This window comes from Hyperolius riggenbachi, chromosome 1 (genome assembly GCF_040937935.1).
Source record: "Hyperolius riggenbachi isolate aHypRig1 chromosome 1, aHypRig1.pri, whole genome shotgun sequence".
Taxonomy (NCBI): Eukaryota; Metazoa; Chordata; class Amphibia; order Anura; family Hyperoliidae; genus Hyperolius; species Hyperolius riggenbachi.
Genome location: NC_090646.1, coordinates 466502944 through 466519726, shown reverse-complemented (window position 1 = coordinate 466519726; position 16783 = coordinate 466502944). Strand labels below are relative to the sequence as shown.

General features: G+C 43.1%; 1 long non-coding RNA gene across 2 annotated transcripts in view; it reads right to left on the bottom strand.

Moving 5' to 3' along the window:
- The window catches only part of LOC137521080 (uncharacterized), a 140157-nt gene that overhangs the window by 29823 nt on the left and 93551 nt on the right, over positions 1-16783 (bottom strand). For both annotated transcript variants that reach the window (XR_011022023.1, XR_011022024.1), the window contains exon 2: positions 11036-11075. This is a non-coding gene — a long non-coding RNA (uncharacterized lncRNA). The remainder of the gene's footprint in view (positions 1-11035; positions 11076-16783) is intronic.

Genomic DNA, 16783 nt, shown 5'->3' with positions numbered 1-16783 from the left:
GTGTCAGAGAGGTGTAATCAGAGTAAGGAAACAGTTTGTTAAGTATTACCACTATGCAATGCACATATAGAGGTGTTCACTACCAGCATAGCACCAATGCAAAGCTTATGAGATGGATAAAGGAGGGTCCCTCGTGGGATCCGGTGGCTCAGGGACCACGGTGAGGTTGCAACCTCTGCATCTCATATTGCTGCGCCACTGGTGGGTCATGTTAATAGTGTAACTCACGGTACACTGCTGCAGTAGCCTCTATACGGAAATGTTACCCCTAGTTAATGCACCAGACCCCTATATTAACAAGTCAGGAGACTTTTTATTATAATGTTGAAGAAACTTCTTTACTACAACAGTAATACTAAATTCTAAACATATTTGTTAATATCTTATACAATGTTAACATACACAGTGATACAGCAGTACTAAAAACACTTGGATAGACAATTTTGGTCTTTCAAGATTACAAGCAAAGCCCTTCTATACAGGCAGGATTAAACTCAGCCAAGTTGGGCCATAATAACCACCACTGCTGAGAATGGCTCCTAATACCCCTTGGCGCATTGGTTGGTTATCCGCCTAGTAGATCAATTTAGCTGAGTGCTGGCCAAGTGCATTGTTCTTACCATTCACCCCACCCACTATGCCTTGCTCCTTGTGTAACACTCTGTCAACCCTCTTTGCCCAGTCCCTCTACTTAGTAACGATGAGTAGCTAGGCCCGGAGGTTAGTGACACATCTGAGGCTAACAGCTGACAGGTGATTAATGTATCCCCAATCATCCTCCAATAGCTAACGCTTAGGGGAAAAAATACACATAGGCAGTTATATCATCTTTAAAGTAAACCTGAGACAAAAGGGTTGAAAAGCATCATACATACATGAGGCTCCCTCCAGCCCTCTCCACGCAAATTGCTCTCTTACCGTCGTCCTCCACGATGCTCTGGCAGATGTCTTGTTATCTTCAGCCAGATGGGTGTACTGCGCATACACAGCCCGGCCACTTGCATGCCACGCTGCACTTCCCACGCTGGCAGCGTTCTTCGCCTTTGCAGTACTACTGCGGCAACGTGTCAGGGAAGTGCTGACTGGCTGAAGATAACAGGGCTTCTACCGGAGCATCCGGAAGGCGGAGGACGGCGGCAAGCGAGCGATCTGCAAGGAGGGGGCTGGAGGAAGCCCCAGGTATGTGTAAAACTTTTCAACCCTTTTGTCTCAGGTACACTTTAAGGTTTATGATATATTACATAGTATGGAATTAATTCCCGCCTGCTACCCTCTTATGCGGTGTATGCTACACCGCGGGTCCGCTAGTCTATTTATATTTGGCCACAGACTAGAAGAATGGTAGATCTTTCTGAACCCAGTCTAATTTTTTTGCATTAGAGATCAGAAGAGATTTAAAGAGGAACTTTAACCAAGGATTGAACTTTATCCCAATACCCCTTTCTGATACCCCTTTCCCATGAGAAATAGCTACCCTTTCTCAAAAAGATCATCAGAGGGGTCTGTATGTCTGATACTGCGGTGAAACCCCTCCCGCAGTGTGATGTCATGACCAAGGACAGTTTGCTGTCTATTAACCTCATTGCATTGTGGGAAATAACAGCTTTTTCCAATGGCCAAGCAAGCAATATATCCCTCTGTGCACAGAACTCTCAGTAAATGAACATTCCATACAGATCACCTGCCAAAACTAAAGCTGCTGCTGCCTGTTATAATTTTGTGCATTGTTTCTCTTCACACCTCTCCCACTGGAAGCAGCTTTATTGTGGGCTGTGCCTTCCTCCTCCTCATAGAAATAGCCCCTAAGCCCCCCCCCCAATAAAAACACACAAACAGAGCAGAGCGCCTGTGCAGCATTCAATCCCAAAACTGTCACCCAAAGGATTACGTTCTGATCTCTTTTGAAACGTCCACCATTGTGGTGGTTGTTTCAAAAGAACACAGTGTGCCTAATTATTTATTTTGTTTGAGTAAATCTGGGTATAAACATTTTCAGTTACCAGTGGCCACTGCAACACATAGCTATGGAATGTTGTTCTTGTGGCACTCCCCCTTGCTTGATCTGACTTCTCTTGATCAATGTTTTATCATGTGATTGAGGTTGTAGTCTAAGAAGTACAGCTGACTGCTGGTTGTGGTCCTGTGGTTGGATGCCCAGTATCTGCTCCCATGTCCTGAGAGCTTGTCTGACCTCTCAGCAGCTGGTTCACAATGCATTCAGCCCATCTCCTCTCATAATGAGATGTTTTATGTAAAACAGCTGGAGTAAGGGGTATGATACATGACTGGGTTTTTTTAGAACCACTTCCTATTCCTTCCCTCTCATGTGGCTTGTCTCTGTTCTCCATAGCATTTGTAACATTTCCATCTTGTTTAGATGTTTATCCATTGCTGCACTCTGCCCAGGATGTGTCCTGTTGGAGAATGCGTATTCTCTGCAGCGGCATGGAAGTGATTTTCTTTCTCTGATTTGACCCGTAAAGCAATGTCTGGGACTCGGATACATTTAGTTCACAGCTCAGTTCAATCTGTTTGAAGGTCCATTGAAATAAAATATAACTTACAAAGATGACCTGCTAATAAACAGACAGAAAGAAAAAACACATACATAGAAAGACTTTAAAAAAAAACTAAACTAAACAAAAAAAAAAGAAAGAAACACACATTGATAAGATTATCTTCTTTTCACATGTATACCGAAAACATTAAAAGGATTGGAGTTGAGTTTTAACTAGGTTGAAATGGAAACACATGCGTACATCTAGATCAAGCTTCCAAACCCTCCGGCAGTTTTGGTCCAGAGGGAGGCAAAACAGGATTCCATGGAGCATTCTGGGCAGGGGAAACTCCTTATTAAGGCCCACCATAGCTGACAGATACTGTAATTGCATATTGTTTTAGGAGACACATATTTTGCTGTCATATACTTTTTATACAGAGATATCAATGCTTAATAATAACTGTTTCCTCCTCCTGTAGCAGCGGTATTTGCCAGTATTGTTGAGCTCAAATTTCACATAATCGCAATTTTGCATCAAATTCACGATTACGATCCAAAATCAGAATGTTCCATCATTTAGCAATTACTCATATTCTCACGAAAATGTGAAATTTGCTTTTTTAAAAGAAAAACTTTTTTTGGGTCATTTTGGAGACAATTAACCACTTTCTCCACAGCTCACTATATCTACGTCACCCTCCAAGCCACCATGACGTAGATATACTGACTACGTTTGCAGCCCTACTGTGCACGATTGGGTGCGCTTCAGAGAGGCCCCCCCCCCCCCCCTGGCACTTTCAGCTGCATTACTAATTGGTAAAAGGGAACATGTTCCCTTTTAGCCAATTAGTCCACCCTCCTCCCATGAACGATCACTGCAGTAGTCAACTGCAGCGATCCTTCATCTGTCCCCCTCCGTGCACCTTACCTCGTTCCTGTGACTATCCTGAAGCCAAAACCTCCGTTCCCCGCTCTGCATTCAGTCGCGTATTGCCGACTACCCGAGTCCCGGCTTGATGACGTCATCAAGCCGGGACCCGGGTTACCGGCATTACGTGGTTGACTGCAGAGCGGGGATCGGAGGCTTGGACTTCAGGATAGTCACAGAAACTAGGTAAGGTGAGTGAGGCTGCTTGCTGGAGGAATTTTTTTTTATGATTTGTGTATGGAGGGGGCTGCCTGATGAGGGAGTGAACATCTGGCTATCAATAATGGGGAGCGGGGGGTAGGATATGTAAAGGGGGAAGTACATATTTACTGGGGGGCATCTAGTTAACTAAGGGGAGGGGGGGTTTAATAATTTGGCACATTTGGGCACTGGGGGTCATAACCAAATACTAGGGGCACATTTGGCTATAATGGGGGGCAGCGCTAATCCTGGGGGTACATCTGGCTATAATGTGGTAATCCTGATCCCGGGGACACATCTGGCTATAAAGAGGGGCACTATTCCTGGGGGTACATCTGTCAATCTATTCTGGGGGTGGCAAATGCAGCGGACACATCTGGCTATGCTGGGGGGGGCTGATATTGGGGACACATCTGGCTATACTGGGGGGTGATACTGGGGACACATCTGGATATCTATACTGGGGCAACTTTAACTGGTGGCACAGTTTTTATGTCAATAGCACTTTTTATTTTTAAACAGAAATTGGTCAAAATTGAGAAATAATGCATTTTTTAAAAAATTTTCCCACTTTTTCCCAATAAAATGCATAGAGAGGAAAATGTTACTTGGTACCAAATACCCCCCAATGAAAGGTTAGTTTGTCTTGAAAAAAACGATATATAGATCATTTAAGTGGCACGAGTACAGATGAAGTTATTGCTGATTAAAAAGGGACACCAGTCAAAACTGCTCTGGTCCATTAGGGGAAAACAAAGTCTGGATGCGAAGTGGTTAATGAAAAAAAAAATGTTACCAAGTTAAAAAATATTTTTTTCTTTGAGTTTTTAAAACTTTGATTTTCTCAAAAACCACAAATGTCTTGGTTTTTTTTTTTTTTTTATTTACTTCTTCCCACTATTTTCCCAATCATTGATACTCCAATTGCGACATGTTTCATGGGAGAAACCCACTTCCTCAGTCAAAATCATTGGCGTATCTGTCATTCCATGATTTGGTGTGTCTAACACTCCAATCATTTTGCCTGAGGAAGCGGATTTCTTCTGTGAAACGCGTTACAATTGGAATCTTTTTTGAAATGTGAACATAAAAGTTGTTTTTGAAATTAGACTTATCGAGACATACTACCTCCCTTTTAATCAGTTTTTTTGTGTTTTTTTTATCCTTTGTTTTTTCTTTGACCATATTGAAAACATATCCCTAAATGTTGTTCAAGTAATAATCGTGACATATCACAGTTGTCACTTGATTGAACAGCATTAAAAAAACACACCCACGTGAAGCACAGGTAATAATAAAAAAAATCTTACAGAGGTTTTAACTCTCAATTACTTTTTAAGAAACTGGGAAAAAAAGTTATCTGGAGTAAAAATTTAATTTTAAGAAACTCATCTAGGTTTTTGCTCAGTGGAATTAATAAAAAAAACTAAACTAATATCTTCAGAATTAATTTTATTTGAGACAAACACATATATCAGTGACTGTCAGACTTTTAGATAAGCTACACCGACCATTTGTTCCATAATTTGCGGATGACAGTGTGCAGGCACAAGTAAGACTCTAGGCCAGTTGTGTAGCATAAACCCAGCAGAACTATTATAGATGTTCTCTAAGATAGGAGTAGCATAACGAAAATGTGCAATTTAATATATTGTTCTTGTAGTTTCTGGCTTTGTTCCTAGTCCTAATTGTCAATAGCTATTAGATACTTAGACCTGCTGGGCTGCATGTAATGTGTCATTTTGTATCTGTTTTGCCTTCTGTGACATCAGTTCTCATTGTCTGAGGATTTAAGGATAACATAGGTAATTTCATTTGTGAATTGTTTGAGTTAATCCACATGATTGGTTGCTTGCGATTTTTTTCAGAGATATTCTTAAAAGGCCGAGTGAGCAAAAACAAACTGCTTTGTGCAGTGGTCCAAGAGGGGGTCACCTTTTAAAGCTAACTGAGCACCTGGGTGCTCCTAAACTAAATACTATTATTATTATTATTATTATTATTATTAATTTATAAAGCTCCAACATATTCGATGGCGCTGTACAATGTAAAAAACAAATATGGGGTACATAGTACAGACCATGGTGTACATCAATATACAAAATACCGAATTGGTAATTCAAAGTAACTTCATGGATAAAATGTGTAACAAATTCCAAGACACAAAAGGGTGAGAGAGCCCTGCCCTTGTGAGCTTACATCCAAAAGGAATGGGGGTCAAGAGGTGGGGTAGTATACAGTATATGTACCGATAGTAGTATTCCTTGGCAAAGTTCATAGATGGTGTGTATTGGGGGGGGAGCATTTACTTACCTGTAGGGGTGATGCTATCTAGCCCATTGTCTATACATGCACCTCCATCTTGCTTCTTCATGTGCCGCAGATGAAGCAACTGAAAGCAGCTGTGATGTTGCAAGTCCCCAACATTTGTAATGCATGCAGAGAGATGTAATACGTTAATGTAATTAATGTGATTACATCTCCCAGTTGGGGGTCAGCGACATCACCACTGCTGCTGTGAGGTTCTGCTGCACTCAAGAAGCAAGATGGAGGTGCGTGTATAGACGAGGGGCTAGAGATCATCTCCCATAGGTAAGTAGATGCTCGCTTCCCACCACAAAACTCACACCGTTGACTAACCTCCATTAGGCAGAGGTCTGTTTAATTCAATGTGGTGCTCAGGTCCCTTTAAGACAATGTTATTAAGGTTGGCAATACATGATTCAATTTTTGGCAAGAAATGTGTCCAGCTGAGGGAGACATCTATGTTTACAATTGTAGCTACCGTTAGAATGATATTACATTCTTATCTGCTCAACTTACCACCCTCTCCTGTCTTTGAATCACCCTTACATTTGAAGCTTATACTTACAGTCACACCTGCACAGCTTCCAACAGTCCCACTTTTGGAGGGACAGTCCCTCTTTGGGAGCCCTGTCCCTCTTTCCTTCTTATTTGTCCCTCTTTCAGGATTTTGTCCCTCTTTCTATGTAAATATATACATTTCTGTACTAAAAACCTGTTTGATTGACTCTAAACTTTATTCCCATCCTTTAAAGAGAGTCTGAAGCGAGAATAGATCTCGCTTCAGACCTCATAGCTAGCAGGGGCATGCGTGCCCCTGCTAAAACGCCGCTATAGCGCGGCTTAACGGGGGTCCCTGTCCCCCCAAACCCCCTCCATGCAGCGGGGGAGCGCTTCCTGGTTGGGGCAGGGCTAACCGCCGCAGCCCTGCCCCATGCGCGTCTGTCAGACGCGTATCTCCGCCTCTCCCCCACCCCTCTCTGTCTTTCTTCACTGAGAGGGGCGGGGGAGAGGCGGCGATGCGCGTCTGATAGACGCGCTGGGAGGCAGGGCTGCAGCCGTTAGCCCTGCCTCCAGGAAGAAGATTCCCAGCGACCATTTTACGACCAACTTTTGCGGGGGGTGGGTTGGGGGTGAAGGGACCCCCGTTAAGCCGCGGGATAGCGGCGTTTTAGCAGGGGCACACGTGCCCCTGCTATATATAAGACCTGAAGCGAGATTTAGTCTCGCTTCAGTGTCTCTTTAAATTGATATATTACTAATTTTAAAATGTTAATATGAAGGAAAATGAACCAGGGTAGAAGGGACCAGTGTGGTCTGAATTATAAAACAACATATTCTTTTTATGAAATCTTTATGGTATGCATGACTAGGGGTGTGATGAGGGCATGGTCAGGGATGTGGCTTAAGTGTCCCTCTGTCTCATCTCAAAAAGTTGGGAGGTATGACACCCACTTGGCCCAATTTCCCAAGGTTCTCCCAGACTAGAGTTAATTGGAGAACATACTGTATGTAATCCTACTAATCTGCCTTTTTTTTTTCAAATTCATTTTTTTAAAGTGGACCCAAATTAAAAAGACAAGATTTCAGAAATAAAATCTATTTTCTAAATTTTAATAATAAATAGCAGCCTTTTTTCAGCTGCTTGATGACACATATAAAATAGTTTACATTTATTGGAGAAACCCCTCCCTTCCTTTCATATTGCTGGGACAGAATCCGGCAGACTGGTGGAGTAGGAGGTGTCCAGCAAAGGAGGAATTGCTAATGGCTGCCACCTGTATAACCCTAGTCATGAAAAGAGAAGGGTGAAAAACATGCATTGAAATGCTCATAGGCTTGAAGGAGTGTTTATTTATCTTTGTATGTGTCACAGTGGTGCAACTAAATATTTTTAATAAAAAAAATGTTTGGTTTGGGTCTACTTTAAAAAGTTTGTAATGCTTGCCTGGGTCAGGTTGGAGTATAGGCTAGTGAATTAAGAATTGTGCAATCACAGCTGCAAGCAGGCACCCATGGTCATTTTTCTATAAATGCAGGAAGACCTGTATTTTAGTAAAGAAGTCTTTCTGCAGGCAGGCACATGAATACTAGTATTGCTGTCGGCATATGGGTAAAAGCTACATTCAGCCAGGATGCTGAGTTTTCTGTTTGATAAATCCAGAACCGATGAATAATAATGCTCACAGAAATATTCAGTGACCTATACCATAATGCCCAGAGCCACTGTATCAGCCAGTCAGTCTGTCTCTGGAAATAGATACCAGAAACCATGTCTGTGGTGACAGATGTCCTGTTGGACACCTGTGATCAGTAGGTATATGACCTCACTCAGGGCCATTTTCTTGTGAGAGACATTCTAAACTTGGTGCTCTGATTCGTTAAATTAGTGCTGTGCAGAGTACATTTTTACTGTTATTCTTTTTTTAATTGTGCAGCTTATTGTACTACATTTATAACTGCTGTATATTGGACCAGCCACTGAGTACTTTAACATTATAGATGAAAATACATTTTACTTTATTGCTTCATGCTGTGGGTCTTTTACTACTACAGTTATAATTGCAGATGCAGAATATTAGACCAGGCACTGAACAGGACTGCTGCTTGTCTGCACATTTCAGCATTACCTATTCACTGTTGCTTTTGTTCTTAGGGGTTATTGTACCAGGTTTTCCATATAAATGTGTGTTACTGTTCTTGAAAAAAAAAGTTAAAGCACGTAGCTTAGTGTGTGAATATATCTGTAACCACACAGTTCATCCAGGAAGTAGGCAGAACCATTTTACCATTCACTGTCATTCAATCAAGGCTGTTGACAGAGGACTCAACACAACTAGGTAGAGAAAAAATACACTAATGCTTAACTCTCTGCACTATAATAATGCAAAGTTTTGTTTTTTACATAATCAATTTGGATTTGGAATGACCGCACAGCACCTGGCAATTCACTCTGCTTCATTTAATGTTCTTACATGACATTTTGTAGCTCAACACAATAGCACACTGGCTGGCTGTGAGTCTGTGACAAACAAACTGCTCACCCTCAGCCACTCCCTTCCTCCTCTGTCAGGACAGCAGAGCCACCTCCTCCCTTCTGCTATACAAATCAAATGAAACACTGCTGCTCCCCTGCCTCCCCCCTCCTCACTCACTGCCAGACTCCTCACATCACAACAAGCTGCTTTTCCCCAATGATGACCTCTTCACCTCGCTCACCTCTTGCTTCTGCTCCTACACTACACTAACAGCATGCAGTCAAACATGTAGTATAAACATGCTGCCCCATCAGGGGCGTAGCAATAGGGGTTGCAGAGGTAGCGACCGCATCGGGGCCCTTAGGCCAGAGGGGCCCCAAAGGGCCCTCCCTCAACTACAGTATTAGCTCTTTATTGGTCCTGTGCTCATAATAATCACTTCTATAGATACTTTGAACAGTGGTAATTAACAAGCGGTTCCCCATCCCCTAATTGCACCTCAGACACTGTAGTTGCCATTGACAGGTTTTGGTGCGCCATATCAATTGTTATGTATAGAGTGCTTGGGGGGGGGGGGCATTGTAAAACTTGCATCGGGGCCCACAGCTCCTTAGCTACGCCACTGTGCCCCATGTAAATATTTCACCTGGCTTCATGAGAGAACCGGCCCTGCGTGTTGTTTTATATGATGTAATCATTAAATGGTCATTTCTGGGACTCCAAACAGCATACACTGGACCCCCAGAAGCCAAATATTGGCAGCACATACTTTATATGTCAACATTTCTTTTACCCTTGGTTTTGTGCATAGCAGAAACAGCATTTTTTAAGGCCATTGTCAAATAAAGACACATTTCTCTTGCATTATCGGCCTTGTGTGGTGTGAGTATAATAAACAATATTAGGCATGCATTGGTTTGCTCCCCAAAAAGTCCTCATTTCAGCAATGGCAATGGACAAAATGGTTATTTTCTTTTTTAGCTGTAAGATGGCATTGGGAGGGGGTCTGTCTAAAAAAGAAATGAATAAAAATAGTCAGGCCTCGTTCACATCATTTAGCGCAGATGGCTGTGCGATTGGAACGCAACGCGTCCGATCGCACGCCATCTGCGCTCCTAAGCGCTGCGCTGCAGATCCCATTCATTACAATGAATGGGATCTGCGCTGCGATTCCCAAAAATGCGTGCAGCACGCGATAGCGCAATCGCGCTGCCATGCAGCGCATATGATGGGAACGGTAGAAGGGCTGTCTATGCCCTTCTACCGTTCTTGCGTGTCGCACACTATACGCGCTGCCAAAATGTGCACGGCAGCGCGTATAGTCTGAACGAGGCCTTAAGCATAAAAGTGAGACAGAAGGCCTAAATTAAGAAAGAAAAACAAATAGTTAAAGCTCTATTTTTTCAGGGAGATCTCTTCTACAGTCCCCTGCCTCTGCCCTAAAGCCTTTCTTATTGTTAAAAGAAGAACCCTACCAAGTGCTTTCTGCCTTCTGCCACCATCTCAGATCCACACTACAAGACAAAACACAGGGATTTCTTGCCACAACTCATGATGGAATAGGAGTGTGTGCACAACCTGTAATGGCCTGTATTCACGGGCTGCAAAAGTGGCCTGTCGCCAGCACACGTGAGCGTGCTAGCGACAGGCCGGCGACAGCTTCTCTCCAGGTCCCTCCGCGTACACACGCGGAAGAGGGACCAGCGGCGCGACGGAAGCTGTCGCCGACGTTCCTCCTCCCCCCGCCGGAAGCTCCGCATACCTCAATGGAGGTTGCTGTCGCTAGTCCGCGTACTCACGCGGACTAGCGACAGTTGCAGCGGAGTTGCGGCGGCGACTGGCGCCAGGCGATTGACCGCGCCAATCGCCTGGCGACATCAGCGACGGGCGACAGTTCGGGGTGCGCGCCCGTGCGACGGCGCATACTCACGGGCGACCTGTCGCCGCAACACGCACGCGCCGCTTGTTGCGGCGACAATTGTAGCCCGTGAGTATGGGCCATAAGAGAAAGCATTAGAGTATGAAAATGAAGTGATTGGAATCCCGATCCCTGCAGGCAACCGTAACTGAAAGTGTACTTGTTGCGTTAGCCATCACTGAGATCAAACAGTATTGCCATCTTACCTCTATGGATGTTTCCTTTAAGTTCACTTGTAAATAACTCCTGCAGGAAAACATAGCATTAAATTAGTACTCCAGGAAATTTTATGTACAGTAAACATATCCTCCTAGTTATATCAGTGCTGATTATAGAATGTTTCCAAAGACATAAGAAATAGCATTTCTGCTGAAACATTATATGTCATGAAGTTGCTTTAAATAGAACTTGTTTATTTACCTTGTTTGCCGCTTAACCAATAAAAAACAAGCAGAGGTCAGCTTCTGTTGTTTTTAAAGATAAAAATATTGTCCTTGCAACTATAGTTGAAATAATCCATCTCTCTGGTTATCTCCAGACTCATTCATGGCATGGACAGCTAGAGATTATTTAACCTTGCACAGCTGATAATGAAAGTTAAAAATGCTTTTTAAATATAAAGGAAGAAATGTTATTCCTAATCCATCCCATTCCCAGTAATACTTCATGGAGTTCTCTGTTAAAGCCACTGGCATAACAATAGGGCCTGCAGCCCCTGCTCCCGCAGGGGGGCCCGCACGGGGACGTTTTGGGGGGGCTGGAGGGGTCGCAGCATGAGGGGAAAGCCATGGCCACACTTGGCAGGGAGTTGGGACGTTCCCCCAATCCCTCACCTCGGGGCTCTCCCCTCTGCGCTCCCCTCCAGCTTAAAGAGGAACTCCAGTGAAAATAATGTAATAAAAAAAGTGCTTCATTTTTACAATAATTATGTATAAATGATTTAGTCAGTGTTTGCTCATTGTAAAATCTTTCCTCTCCCAGATTCACATTCTGACATGTATTACATGGTGACATTGTTAGTGTGGGCAGGTTATGTAGCTGCTTCTAGCTGTTCTGGCAGTTACAGACAGCTGTAAGCAGCTATTTCCTGTCTGTGAACATTGTTACATTGTGGCAGTTTGCCCAGAGTACCGCGGTCCCAGAGCTTTTTGTGGGAGGGGTTTCACCACAATATCAGTCATACAGCGCCCCCGATGGTCTGTTTGTGAAATTCAATAGATTTGTCATGTAAAAGGGGGTATCAGCTACTGATTGGGATAAAGTTAAATTCTTGGTCGGAGTTTCTCTTTAAAGTACTGTCTTGGCAGCGGCGGGCAGTGTCTGGGCAGCGGCAGCTACATACCTTCCGTGTGCTCCAGCGTGCGTACCTCTCTCTAGTCTCTGACGCAACTTCCTGTTTATACAGGAAGTCACGTCAGAGACTAGAGAGAGGAACGCACGCTGGAGTGCAAGGAAGGTATGTAGCTGCCGCTGCCCAGACAGTAATTTAAGCTGGAGGAGAGCGCAGAGGGGAGAGTCCAGAGGTGAGGGGGGGGGACGTCCCCCCTCCCCGCCGAGTGTGGCCATGGCTTTCCCCTCATGCTGTGACCCCTCCAGCCCCCCCAAATGGCCCTGAGCGGGCCCTGGGGGGAGGGGGGGCGCTGCTTAGAATTTCTGCAGGGGGGCCCGGTGGGGCCTAGTTACGCCCCTGGTTAAAGCGTACCTGAAGTGACACATGGAATGATGAGATAAACATAGGTACATATAATACTAGCCCTAGTAAGGAAAACTCTGAAGTAAGCCCTAGTAAGCCCTAGCCCTAGTAAGGAAAACAATAAAGTCCCTCTAGTTTCCAGTACAGCAAGAGTAAAAAAAACTTGAGTTGTTATCTATGTAAAAGAGCTTTTGACAGTTTGTCAGAATTCAGTCTGGTTTCCTGACTAGTGAATAGAAGCAAAATCAGGTGAGAGGCGTTGACAAAAAGTTCAAACGGTCATTAGTTCTGTATCCTTTTCAACTAAAGCAGAGTGTGGATTCTAAAAAGCGGCAATCTGACGCAATCTTAAAAATAAAGTTAAGAAGCTGAAAATAAAAATATGAGGCTCTTTTCTATACTACTAATGTTCTATCTTTAATCCATACTACAAATATAATACTTGATCTCATAAGTTTATTTTCACCTCAGGTTCACTTTAACCACTTCACCCCCAAGGGGTTGTTATCCTGGTGGACCAGAGCAATTTTCACCTGTTAGCACTCCTCCCTTTTACTCACCAATAACTTTATTACTACTCAACACAACAAAATGATCTATAGCTTTTTTCTTTTTTTTGCCACCAATTAGGCTTTCTGTGGGTAGTACGTTTTGCTAAGAATGACTTTATTGTAAATGCATTTTAACAGGAAAAATCAGAAAACCATTATAGTTTTAAAATAAAACGTCCTTCTGTGGATAAAACCCACACATTTTATTTACCCATTTGCCCCAGTTATTAAACCATTTAAATTATGACCCTATCACAATGTATGGCGACAATATATTATTTGGAAATATAGGAGTAATTTTTCAGTTCCTTTTTTTGAGTCCAGTTCATAATTACAAGCCTTTATGTAGTAAAATAACAGTAATATACCCTCATAAAACACATATTAAAAAAAAGCTGAGTCCCTAAGGAAAATATTGGCCTTTGGAATTGATTAATTTTATTTATTTTTAATTTAATTTTTAGTGTGTGTGCGTGCGTGCGTGCGTGCGTGCGTGTGTGTGTGTGTGTGTGTGTGTGTGTGTGTGTGTGTGTAATTTAACTTTTTGCCATGTGATGGTGCTAGAAACACTATCCTGATTTCCATGTTTGTTCCACTTCTTGTCATTATGAATGGACATGGCCCCTGATTGGGTTCATGTCCATTCAAGGCATTGCTCTTGGTTAGGGGCATGTTTTTTCCCCTTCCCCAATTGAAGATCTCCGTGTCCCAGCGGGTACAAGCAGCGGGCAAGTGGATGTGCACGGCAGCATTTAAATGCCCTGGAGCCATTAATAGGCTCTAGCAGGACTTTTAATGTTCAGCTTGCCGCTAAGTGATTAATGAAGCATTCAGGCACATAATCATTATTCCAGTACTAGTGGGAAAGAATGCCAGGTAGGAGATACTGCACAATGGTATGAGCATTGGCAGGAGAAACAGAGCCTGACAGCCACAGCTACATGTAAACTGCATGCTTCTGCTACCCTCTATCATATTTTTACTGTTTCATTGTCAGTTATCAAATATACTGTATTTACATTGTTAATCAGTTTGTTGATAGTTTTAAAGCCTTTTTTAATACCTGTTGAATCCACATACATGTACCATTAACTTCTAAAAAACAGTGGATTCTACAAACAAAGAACAGCTACTGGTTAGACTTTAGTATCATACACACATATGAGGACTGTTGCCAGGGAGGAACAGGACTTGTTTTCTTGGGTGAGACTGTACAGATGCCGTTGCTCGCCCAAGTCAATCCACCAGTCTGTTCACTGGCTGGAGCACGAAGGTAGGTCAGGGGCCCCTGTCTACATAACAGATTCTAGGTAGAGGCAGCCTCAACTAACTGCCTCAACTGAGAAGTGTCTAGAGTGTACAAGACTGAGTGTACAAGACTTTATCAAAAGATTTTTCTAAACACACAAATACATACACAGCAGGATCTGTACTGCAGTACAGATAAGCATGCCAGAAAATAGCAGGCGATGCCAGATCACCCCTAGAATAGAAACCGGCCCTGCCACAGCCCAATGCAGAATCCAAATGAACACTACAAACATTGCTAATTCTGAAACATGCTTATGAACCAAACTGCCACATCAGGCATCATAGTCAACCAAACACACACAGACAGACACTCCAGGAGGCCAGTTGCCTGACTTCTGTGCTGATGTTGAGTTTGTAACACTTTAAAGTAAAAAAAAAACCTCTGGGGGATACTTAGCTCGGGAGGGGGAAACCTCTGGATTCTAATGAGGCTTCTCCTGTCCTCCTCCATCCCTGTAGCCCTGGAAGCCACAGCCGACAAGTGGCACAGGTGCTGTAGCAATTTACCTTCTCCAGCTCCAGTACAGGAGCAGTATCGGCTCTCCACTTGGGCTCTGGCGTAAATAGTCGAGCCCAACCGGGTCCACTCTATTGCGCAGGTGACTCGCGGACCTGATCAGCTTGACTATTTCTGCCGGAGCGTCGCTACTGTGCCTGCGCTGGATCTCCGGCATTTGGGGGCTTCCAGCGCTAGATCACGGAGATGGAGAAGAAAGGGGAAGCCTCATTAGGATCCAGAGGCTTCCCCCTCCCAAGGTAAGTATCCCCAGAGGGATTTTTTTTTACTTACGGATCTTCTTTAAGTCACTGACCAAGAATGACCATGCAGATTAGATGCTTTAAAGCCAAAAGTTTATGATAACAGCCAGGCAACTGGCATTGTTTACAAGGGAATGAAGATGGCAGCCACTGTATTCCTCCAAACCAATCAAGTTCAGTGACAGGGTAACGTGTTGAAGATGGCCACATGTGTCTGGGAACACTGTAGCCATAAGTGTACCAGGTGGAGTGGTGGACCAAGTGTATCCCATGAGAATAGACCCAGACCCTTATTCTTCTGCCACCAGCTTGTAAGGTTCACATCTAGCATGAATTTGTGCTGCTTGTGTCATATTCTGGACCTGACAACAGCATGGTGTAGAAGGGACCCAGATTAATTAAATGAAACAACATTTTTCCACTTACCAGGGGTTCAATGATAATGTTCCCTGGCCCACATCAGGTGTGTTTTCCTGTTATAGTAATGGCACCTTTGATTATCTCCTGCTTTTTTAAACCAATACAGGACAAGGTCTTTTATTGCTGCAGACCATTCATGTTAGTCACCTTTTACCTCCTTGATCCACAAGCCGTTACTGTGAATAGTTGCACTTATTTTTTTGAGGTTTTTGGGTCCAACTGAAATTCTCTAAACAACTAAGATAAGGTTGCAAAAGAAAGGCTGAGGATGATAGCAGTTTCTTAAACACTAGAACCAATTTTTACCCCCACGATTATGCCTCCTTAGAGTTTAATTATTTTGTCTTATCCATGTTCAGGCTAGTTGATGAGTTGGCATCTTGATATTGTGCATACCTTATATATAGTGTAATTTAACATATGCACATGTACCACCTTTAGAGATATCTCAAACTACATATTAACTATGTATATATTTGTATGTCTACTATTGAATGTCATCACTGAACATTGTCTTGTATTTCTGATGTATGTTTGTTCCCCAATATTTTTACTACATACTGCACTATATTGGGCTCGCAGTGTCCCCTTCTGTCTTCATATTACAAGTGGAGCTGCTAAAGGCATGATTACACTGAAAAGGATTTCTGGCATTTTGTGGTATATTCAGCTAGCAAAATGGTACAACTTTGTGAAATCCTTTGCTCTTAAAGTGAACCTCCGGACTAAAAATGTACTCAGCAGAACTGAAAAGGCTTTGTGTTTCTTTAACAGTTTCACAGCATCAGAACGTTTTTCTTACCAAAGCATCATTTTTAGCTGCATTTTTAGCTAAGCTCCACCCATCAAAGAAAACTGCCCAGGCTTTTTTTCCCTGATGCTGTGCAAAGCATGATGGGATTCCCTACGTTGAAATTCACATTGCCTAGCAACTGGGAGGGGTGATCAGCACACAGGACAGTTGGAACTGTGTCTCATGCTCCCAGTCACCTCCTTTCAACCAAAAAGATGGCTGCCCTCATGAAATCAAACATATGCCTGTTCTTTTAAAACAGGGTGGGTAAGAGATTATATTACCTATCTATTTTAATTACCTAATGTAACTTAATGACAGTATGTTTGTTTAGGCTGAAGTTCCTCCTTAACCAGCACCAGATCCTGCACCAGGTACTTACTACTTGTACACACTTATTAATACCATTGTCCGCAGGAATCAGGGA